We start from the raw sequence: 10,595 nt of genomic DNA, 5'->3' as shown, positions 1-10,595 counted from the left end.
CTCCCTTGTGTTTCAGAAGCCACCAGAGCCCTGCCAGAGCAGGCACATGCCCCCGTAAGTAGGTTTGATCTGTTTTGGGACCTTCTCAACCATCGTTTATGCATCAAAACATACAAAAGCTGCATCAGCACACCCTGAAGAGTGAGGTGCAGGTGCCTGGTTATGGCTGAGGGCCTGCAGGGAGCTCTGGAGGATGCACCAGCATGGTGACTTCTTCTGCCTCTGTGGAGCAACCACAGTCCTCGAGGACGTATGTAGGAGCAGGTTGAAGTTCACCTTAAGTTGCACCATCCGGCGTCATTCCACAGAGGGATGAGCCTTTGCTCTCACACAGCACTCAGCATGGAGGCAGCCACGTGCTCCCCCAGAGCTGACCTGGGTTAAACTCCTTATGTCTTCCATTTATCATAGTTAAATGTCATAAACAAGTGTCCTCCAGCCAGCCTGGGAAAGGAACGCAAACGTCAGCATGTCCTGAGCCTCGTTGACCAGACACTCATGCTGCATCAGGGACTTCTGAAGGAAAGCAGAAGGCCTGACTGCACGGGGAAAGGCAGGGGCAACCACCTCCCCTTTCTGAGGTGGGAGGCTGGAAGGGGGCAGAACAGCTTATTCTGGGAGCTGCATGCAGGCACAAGTGGGTTTATGGGCCTGGTTTGAGCTGTTTCTTACTCGTCTGGGGGGGGCTGATCGCTCCTGTTAAGAGCCACGCAGGACGGTGCCCGCCCTCCATACACCCCGATTTCAACAAGCAGAGCTGCCCTTTTGGCATCGCCTAATACAGGTAGGAAAAGGTCACTGCGGGACTGTCAACGTCCCAGGAGGTTCTGTGCCAGTAGCATCGTGGTAAAGCAGCATTTTTCACAGACCTTAGCACTTCTGAGGAGCCGTTAATTAGCCCTTGCCAGGGAGCATCCAGGACAGCGTTTCCTGCACTGCTGTCCAGGTTCAGTTCAAAGCTCGTTTGGCGTTTACAGGAAAGCTCCCACAGGCTCTCACGGAACTGGGAACAAGGACTGGAAAACCTGGTGGCAGCTTTACCCAAACTACTGAGCTGAGGATTTTACAGCTTTTTCCCTCACGTTCTAAACACACCTAACAACCGAGGGCAGGACAGCTGTTACCAGTGCTATAGCGTTGCTGTGAGACCAGACATCCCTGCAGTGCGGGTTGTCCCCCGGGACCACGTGGCCCCAGGTTGCCCTGTGCCATCTCCCCGACAGACAGCTCACGTGATCCCCAATTTCTTCAGGTCGAACAGGAAAGAACACGAGAAGAACATGCTCTCCTGCTCACAGACAAACAACTCTGTGCTGTAAGACATCTTCCTGAAGATTTAAACCTCCAGGTCTTACTTGGTGCAGATTAGAATGAATGACAGGCCAGACCCGGTTTGAACTAAGTGCCAAAAGATAAATACCTGTAAGTGAGAAGTCACCTTTGGGTGAGCAAGCAGGGTGGGAAGGTGCCCACACTGCTATTTATCCCCAGCGTCACACAACAGTCTGCACTTTGCCAAAAAATCACAGTCTATGTACTTCATAGAATCATAGAATAGTTTGGGTTGGAAGGGACCTTAAAGATCATTTAGTTCCAACCCCCTGCCATGGGCAGGGACACCTCCCACTAGAGCAGGTTGCTCAAAGCCCCATCCAGCCTGGCCTTGAACACCTCCAGGGATGGGGCACTCCTCAGAAAGTTCAGTCATTTAGGGAAGATAATGTTACACTTAAATCTTGTTTTGCTTTGTCCCTTTGATCTGCTCTAGGTGTGCCTACATATGCATGAGATGAATGAGGCTCTCAAGAGGGGCAAAATCACCAGTGCATGACTGACTTCCCTCAAGAGGGGATGTGCCCTCTGGGTGATGTGCCTCTGCCTGGGAAACGCAGCCCTGCAAGGTACAGTCCCCAAAGCACCAAATCCCCAGCAGAGTTAAGGGTCGAGTTTTCCTCAGCCCCCACTCAGAGCCTTGCTCCTCTGCTTTCTGCCAACACAGACCAGGTCACGCTCCTCCTCCTCCTCACTCTCTTCCTCCTCTGGTGGTCTCAACCCAGCGCACAACACTTTGCCCAGCACGAGATGCAGATATTTGCTTTCTTAATAGTAAAACTAAACTATGGAAAATGATGCACATGAACTACGCAGGTTTTCACTATTTTCACAAAAATATCACAGAGCTGTCCAAGCTCTATTGGAGAGGTGTAGAAATCAGAAATGGAAAAGGCCCCTTCAGTGACAAGTCCAAGAAAAAGACCTACTGGCTCAGGTCCCTGCTCTGCACACCGGTACATTGCCAAAAGCTTGTGTCTGATAAGAGACAACATGAATGAAAGTCTAAAACGTATTTCTGTAACTTTCTAGGAAGGGTTTTCTCTCTTTTTCAAAACCATAATTAGGATCCACTACTTTTTTAAGACTCTTGTCCAACATTTTCACTGCAAATCACTAACCAAGTGGGAAGCTGATGAATGGAAGTGTCTGGTTGACACAGAGAGAGGCAAAATTATTTCACCCTTCACTGAAACTTTTGCCACTCTCCAAGGCTTCTCTCTCCAAGTTCAGCTTTTTAACTTCTGCTGGAAGTTTTGAATTACAAAATCCTGCTTCTCAGTGCAGGACACAGAGACAAAGCAGAGCTGGGTATCTCCCAAGGATGTGAAGAGCTGTCCCTTTCAAACCCACAGGCAAAGAAACCCAGCCAGCACGTTGTGGGCTGGCTGTGGCATGTCACACGTAAATAAAAACAGCACAAACTCAATCAGCAGGCATTTCTGGGTGTAAGGACAAAGCAGTTTCTACCCTGAGAACAGCTTTCTAGGGGGTGTAAACCAGCCTGGATGTGGATTTCAGTGGGGCAGTGCTGATTTCTATCATTTAAAGCTCTGTCTTGGACTATTTAATATGTGGGTCTCTGTTAGAGCAGCTCCCAGGGTATCGTCATGGTGTAACACACCCTTTCCTAGCAAACTGTCAGCCAGCAGCATGAGTTATTTCAATGGCTACATCACTTCAGACAAAGCCTCACCATCTGCTCTACCCTCTAATTACAAATGCAGAAAACATAATTCACAATCAAATCACATAAAAAAGGAAAGAAAATGAGCAATTAAAATGCACATTCTGCCAGGCAAATCAACCTTCCCTTCCCAGCCACGCTGTACCCACCACTGCTCTTGCCTGTTACAGGCAGGGTCAGAGTTAGTCCCGGACCACTGGAGACTTCAGTCCTGCTGCTTTCACTGACAGCAGCCTTCCAGGCTTGATCTTCTCATCTACCAGGGACTCTCTTCAGCTCCAGTCTGCTGCTGTACTTACTGGTGACTTGCTAACCCTCGGGATCAATTTACCTTTCCAGTGTACAGACGTACCTTTGTTATTTCCCACTCCCTGCCTCTCTTCTGGGCTCCTCCTGGCTCACAAGTCAAAAAAACTTGAGGGTTTCAGGGGAATAAGTAGGGATTGATGGTGCTGCGTTTGCCAGCAAACACCCCAGGCTGAATTCATCTTTGGTGCGACGTCGCTGCACTTAGTGAAGTTATCATCCACTCCGAAATGTACATCCACTCGGAAATGTACATTAACATTCAGGCATCATTTATACTCTATAAGTAATTCAAGCCTACAGGGGCCGTTTCTTGCATGTTCAAAATTCAAAGTCTCCTTCTCTAATCAGCCCGTTTGGAAGGGCTGAAATCTGGTTCTGAGGCCGGACTGAAGGGAGGTCCTTGGAGAGGGAGCTGGGGAGAAGCATTTGACTGCTGTGCCTTCCCCCCACGCACCTGATCGGTGAGACTGGAGGACAGACAGCTCTGTCAGTCCGTCTGTCTGTCACTGGTGCAGCAGCTTTTAGGAGCAGCCCAAAAGCCCATCAGGTCCCTCCCGGAGGATCAGGGTCAGCGCTCAGCAGCGGTGCAGAGCTGGTGGGGGAGGGAAACTCCACCCTATTAATGTCACTCAAGGAATTCAAAGCTCTGCATCTGATACATCTAGAGAGCCCTTTCTCATGGCACATACTCCCTCTCCAGCTCCCTTTGCCAGCCAGCACTGCAGCCTGATCTTCCCTCCCTCCCATCCCTGCGCAAACCATACAAAAGTCTCTCTTTTTGGCAACACTAAGGCTTCCCTGATGGGGTCAAGGAACACCCAACAGATGGTCCCCGCTGTCCTCTCACTGCATAGCTGCCATACAGCATGGCCATTGGAGGGGAAAGGGATGGGACACGCTGCCAGCCGCGCTCTCAGATGGGAGAGCCCCACAGAGCTGTGATGCTCTATCTTCACAGGGGCTTTGTCTTGTAGAGCAAAACTCCAGCAACAAGTGGGCTGTCCTGGCCCCAGGGTGAGGGGGGGTCCCTGGTTGGATCACATTGCTAAACAATTTCTAGTTTTCCTTTGAAAAGCCTGCTCCAGTAATCTTCCTCCCCTGCCTGCCTTCAAAGCAGCTCCACAAGATGCTCATTGGCAAGGAGAGCACGAGGCTCTGATATTATTTCGGAAATGTTTCAGGGCTTCACAATAGTTTTACAATACCTTGCAGCAAAGTGGCAGATGGGATTCTGGCCTAATCAATACACTAAGCAGAGCCAAGTGCTGGATCACTGATCTGAACTGAAAGAATAAATAGTAAATCAAAAGAATACAAAAGTACCACCAGTTCTGTAAAGCAAGAAGATCTGTAACTTGTTCAGTTCCTGCATTTCAAGCCTGTACCATGAGGTTAGAGTGATAAAAGGAGGCATTTCCCTTCCTGCGGCAGCTGCTGCGGGTGCTCACAGCCACTGAGCATGGGCAGCCTGAGCCGAGCACCCATCCCAGTTCCCAACACCGCCTTCGCCTTCCCTGGCCCGACTCTGCTCTTCTTCAGGAACCAAAACCGCATGATATTAGGTGAGAAGTGCTGGGTGCAAGCAGCAACCCAAGGTCCCGGCAACTGGCCCATGCCTCACTTCAAAGGCAGCTCCAGATCTTCCTCCCTCAGGAAGCAGCATTTGCCATCAGACATGCATCAGGCTTCTCTGGCAACTAGAAAACGGGGCTGAGATGATTCACAGCTCTCAAGTGCCATCAGAGCCATGACAAGGCCTCAACCAGAAGCCAAGGGTCACATCATCATCACGGGCAGATGGGAACCGGTGGCCAGGAGGTTGATTGGGCCATCAGGCAGCTTGCCATGAAGGGACGAGTGACCAGCTGCCTGGCTGTAAAACCAGGGACACACAGCTCCGTGTGTGGGAGACGAGGCAAAGGGGAGTCCTGAGCACTCACTGAGTGCAGGGACACCCGTAACCCCCCCGTCCCTCTCCTTTACAGCTACAGTCTTAAATCAGGGCTTGCAGGGGTACCATGCTGAGTCAGGAAAAGCAAAGAGCTCCCAGGAGGGCAGAAGGGATCTCTCCTCCTCATTTTCTTAATGTCCCCTGTGCCCAGGGATGAGTCAATATCCGTCACCTATTATTGCCCAAAAGAAGTCCTTTTTTTTTAGTATTTGGAGATTATAAAAGCCAAACAAAAGACATGCAACAAGTTATACATTCAAAGGAGATCTTTTTAAGTGCCAGACTGCAGCAGAACTGTAGTTATGGTTATTATACAGAAACAGACATAAAACTATAATGTGGATCAACACATTTTATCAGTCATTCAACAAAATACTGAGTCCATACAGCTTAGCTATTACATTTCTACGGCTCTGAAGATTTACCATAGTTTCAGCTTAATCTGGAATTTTATTATGTAGTTATTTTAATCTCACTTTATTTTATCACTGCTTGGAGTCCTATTATCAAAGTAAGATCATGTTTAGATACAGCGGTGATGAATAGCATTAGAAACAGCTGAAACAGAATCCAGCTCTGCTTTGCTGTACACAGTAGAAAACCACCAAGAGAGCCTTTACGATGCATTATAGAGTGATAAAGGGGTAGTTCCTATCGGGGGACTGGGATGAGTGTTTAATTGGATGTTTCCCTCCTCATTATTTATCTGTACGAGCTTCTCTTGTACATGAGACTGAAAGCTAGAAGAGACCATGAGACTATCTTCTCTGAGCCCATGGCTGAATATCAGGCACTAGCCTGATTTTTACATATTCTTACACACCTTTTGCTGAGGTAAAGTACTTGTTCGGCCAGAAGGACAAACCTGCACCAGAAGATCCCTCTACCCTCTTTCTCTGTGACACTGAAGTAAGACGAGGACTCTTCAACTGCAGCCAGTGACTCTTGATGGTCGATCCTCATGAGAAGGTGACTTTCACAAAAGACAGTCTGGGAGACTAAACATACCCTGTGCTCAGAGCTGACTGTGCAGGTAGGGTCCCAGCATGCCAAAACCAGCCCAGGGGCAGTGCTGGGGACAGGTCAGACTCACCCTCCCTGACAGCCAGCAGAGCCTCTCCTGCAGGTTCCCTGTGTGATTGCACCAAGTGCTTGGTCTAGCCACAAGCTTCTTGGAGATGGAATTGCTGCTCAGGCTGAGGGAACCTCCAAGAACAAACCTGGCACTTGGGGCTGCAGTCTTTGCCCTGCTGGGATTTTGTTCAGACATCCTCTGGTGGGTGCTTTGCCACCCAGTTTCTCAGTAAGGAATTCAGGGGAACATTAAAGATAGTCAAGTGCTCTAAAGCACACATTTACATCTCCTCTCCCAAGATATTTAAAGCATATATTTAAATGCTATCCTGAATCAGAATAGTTTCCTAAATTGGGACTGAAAATCTCTAGGACATACTTTAAAAACATAAGGATGAAATGCCACATGTGGGATGAAGTGGAAAAGGCTGTTCATTCCCATTCTTCACCTTGGGAAGAACCAGGAGAAGGCTGTTCACACAGCAGAGCGATGTAGCATCAGCAAGCAAAGCATTCACTGACATGGGCTCATTCATTGCAATCGGTGACACACAAGTCACCCAGACCAATGAGGGTTGGAGTCTGCCTTATCACAGCCTGTAAGTGCAATGTTGGGAGGAGAACTTGGCACCTTCCATTCAAAGCAAGATCATCTCCATCCCTGACTTTGCAACACCCACAGAGACACCTGTGAGACCACCCTACTAAGAGAAATGGAGGCTACTGGCCCAGGCCACCAGCCCAGGCCATCCAGGTGCACCCTCCTGCCATCACATCGCACAAAACACAGCCTGGCACTCTGACTTTATTTCTTCCTTTTCCCTCCTCAGCATTCTCAGTCCTGAAAAGCCATCACCCCCCATGGCACAAGGGGGTCACAGCGGGCCAGTGTCTTTGGCTGGTCCACCACAGGTCCCGTTTAACCCCCTCATCCCTCTGGTTTGTGGGGGCATTTACTCTCCTATGCGGTCACACACCGTCACGCCGGCGCTGATGCTCCAGACCGGGTGGGCACACGCATTCCCAGGGGAGCAGCAGGGACGGGAGGCCCCACTCTCACCCCGTAGCAGCGGGGCTGAGCGATGCCTTTTCTGCTGACAGAAGCTCTGGCAGGAGCCGTGTCTCGGCAGCGCACTGAGCACAGCACCGGGCTTGGTCTACACCGTCCTCTAGTGGCCACCAGCCCCGATTCACTGGCCCGGCTCTAACCCCCCAGGGCAGCTCTAAGTCAGATATGGTCCAGAGGAAACATTTCAGCCGAGCAGGATGCTTCAGGAGCCATCTTAACACGGAAAAGCTTCAGAGGAGAGGACTGTGTCTCTGCAAGGAGCCACACGTTGCAGCTTTAGACATGATGCGCCGAGTGCAGGAAGCCAAGGCTTGAGGCAGGATGCAAAAGTGGATCCCTTCCAGCTCCCTTTGGTTTCTCCGAGGCTTGGACCCATCCCCTGGGGCATGTTAGGCTGGTGAGTGGGCAGAGACCCTTCCGGTACATATCAAACAAGACCACAGCATGCTGGCCCATGGACCCAGCCAAGCACACAGCTAATTGGAGCCACCCTGCTGGGCTCTGCGGCAGAGCCCCATGGCACACACAGGGTACGCAGCAGCAGCGACAATCACTGCAGACAACCCTGCTGCCTGCCCACAAGGCTGTCACGGTGGTGGGACTTCACTTCCTGCCTGCATCCCTCACTCTTTCCGGCCCCAGTAAGTCTACCTGTGTGACACAGCAGCAGATCTCACCTGCGACTTCTCTCAAGGCTCACTGAACTCCAGAGCCATTGCCTGGGTTGCAGGAGGACCTTATCTGTGCAGAGCAGAACCCAGCAGAGAGACCTTTCCCTTCACCAGCAGACAAGACTGGAGGCCTTCCACTTGGGAACTGCAGTTCACCATCAAGCCTCTGTTTCCAATACCCCAGCACGTGGTATCTCCTGTCTCCAGCTGAGATAACAAAAATGTACATCCTTACTCTCCCAATCTGCAGGAAACTGATGTAGGCAAAAGGGATGTGATGATTCATTCGCTTCATATCTTGGAGCCCAACACTTTCCCCAAGAGCAGCACAAGAATGCACCTTGCCACCCACCTCGATATTTGATAGAAGTTAAATACAGCCACCTGTGATTGATGCTTCTCCTCACATAAGCACTCCAGCCACAATCTGGATAATGCGTAGCATTATTAAAGCATCAATTATCTTTAGTGCAAGCGGAGCTACGTTAGCAGGACTGCAGCCTGCTTGTTTTGATAAGGTTCGCTCCATTCGTTTATCAACAAAATGGGGATACCAGCAGGCCATGGAGCTTGCAGGCTGTAACTCTGTTAGGATGGAGTTGACATTCACATCCTTTTTGCATGCACCATCAACCAGAGCATCCTGGTTGTCCTGGTTGTCAGGGTTTAGTTCTCAGGAAGTCAGGTTGGTGCTACAGCCCGTGAGGTCATCACTGATGGGTATCCTCCAGCTATAAATGACTGGGCCAGTCCCCTGGGTTCCAGTGGGGTGCTTATGCCTGATGGTGCTCCAGGCGCCCGAGCAAAGCGGCCAGTGAGCTCAGCCTTGCTGCTGGGCGGGTGATGGTCCCAAACAGCTTGAGTTTTCTCCTCTCAGGTGCATGCAGGGTGGTGGCTTAGAAAATTACAGGGAAGCAAGACAGTGCTCTCTGAAGCTGGCCATACACTAACCCAGCCCCAGGTGCCTTCCCCCAGCTCTGAAGAGAAGTTTTCCTCTGTTTTTCTCTCTTTTGGCTCTACTCACATGCTCCAGTTCTCACTTTTTCATGATGAAAGCATGGCCCAGGGACAGGGCTAAGAAACTGCAGAAAAGCAACTCTTTTTATTAACAGACCTAAAATTTCTTTCATGAACCATGCTAAGATAGACTCTTGGCTTACTAACAGCAGTAAATCTCCAAGTCAAATAGACTTCAGTTAATGAATATTGATTATGGCAGTGCTGGAGAAGGCTGGTGTCAGTCGAACTGTGATCCTGTACCCCTCTCTGCCTGAGCAGGGGTGTAAATTACCTGAGGTCATTTGTTTTTTCAAAACTGGGTAGTGGAAAACACAGTGGTTATGGCTGGGCTGCAGCCTTCACTATCCCAGAGCTGGGGAACCACCTTAATGCTAATAGCAGCTGGTCAGTGGGGCTAAGCATTTTTTACTGGTTTTGGGTTGGTTTTTTTAAGCACTTGGGAGCTTGTGGATCTGGCCCATTTAGAGCCAAGACAGGATTTATCAACTCAGTGTCTAGCTCCTGTATGCTGATGAGCTCACACACAATCCAGAGGGGCAGAGATGGACTCCCAGGTGGTTGAGACAACGGGCAGGGGCTGCTGGTGAGGCAGTTCCTTAACACCCACCTTGAGATACCTGAACACGTGGTATGAAATGAGAGGTATTTTACATAGACAAGCTTAATTTCTTGGAGGATGACAGCCAGCCTACCACCAAGTGTTCTTACACCGTGCTGGAAGAGGACAGGCACCGACTCTGCCTGGGAGCAGAGATCCTGATACTTGGGGCAAGCCTGCCCCAGGTCTCTGGCTGGCATTTGGATTTTTTCATCCATTTACGGATGTAAATGAACACTTCCCTCTATTCCCAAACGAATACCTAAAGAGTGAGAATCCAAGCTGATTAACAAAATCACCATGGTCACCCGGACCTTTCACAGAATCACAGAATCTTAGTGGTTGGAAGGGACCCTTGAGATCATCGAGTCCAACCACATTAAAAAAAAAAAAAAAAAACACAAGCAAACAAAAAAACAACACACAAAACCAAACAAACAACAACCCCCCCCCCCCCCAAAAAAAAAAAAAAAAGCACCCACCAACTAAACCCCACACCCACAACCTCACACACAACACCCCACCACAAACCACAATCCCGGGCACTAGAGCAAGCCCTGAAGAGCCACGTCTACACGTTTCTTAAATACCTCCAGGGATGGTGACTCCACCACCTCCCTGGGCAGGCTGTTCCACCCTGGGCAGGCTTTGACTCACAAGATAAATCTCATCGTGCCCTTGATGAGTGGCTCTTTCACCTTCAGGCTGGGATGACTTTGAATGGCCTTTAAATGAATGAGAGCTCAGGAAAATAAACCAAGGGCAGCCCACTGCAACGCACAGAGACCTTATCGCTGTCCTCTGGTGGGAGAATGAGGCAGTGATGGGTGGGGAGGCTGGGGGACTGTGTCAATGTTTTCATAAAACTATCTTTTATGCTCACT

This window comes from Numenius arquata, chromosome 16, assembly GCF_964106895.1.
Source record: "Numenius arquata chromosome 16, bNumArq3.hap1.1, whole genome shotgun sequence".
NCBI lineage: Eukaryota > Metazoa > Chordata > Aves > Charadriiformes > Scolopacidae > Numenius > Numenius arquata.
This window is presented reverse-complemented; position numbering follows the sequence as displayed.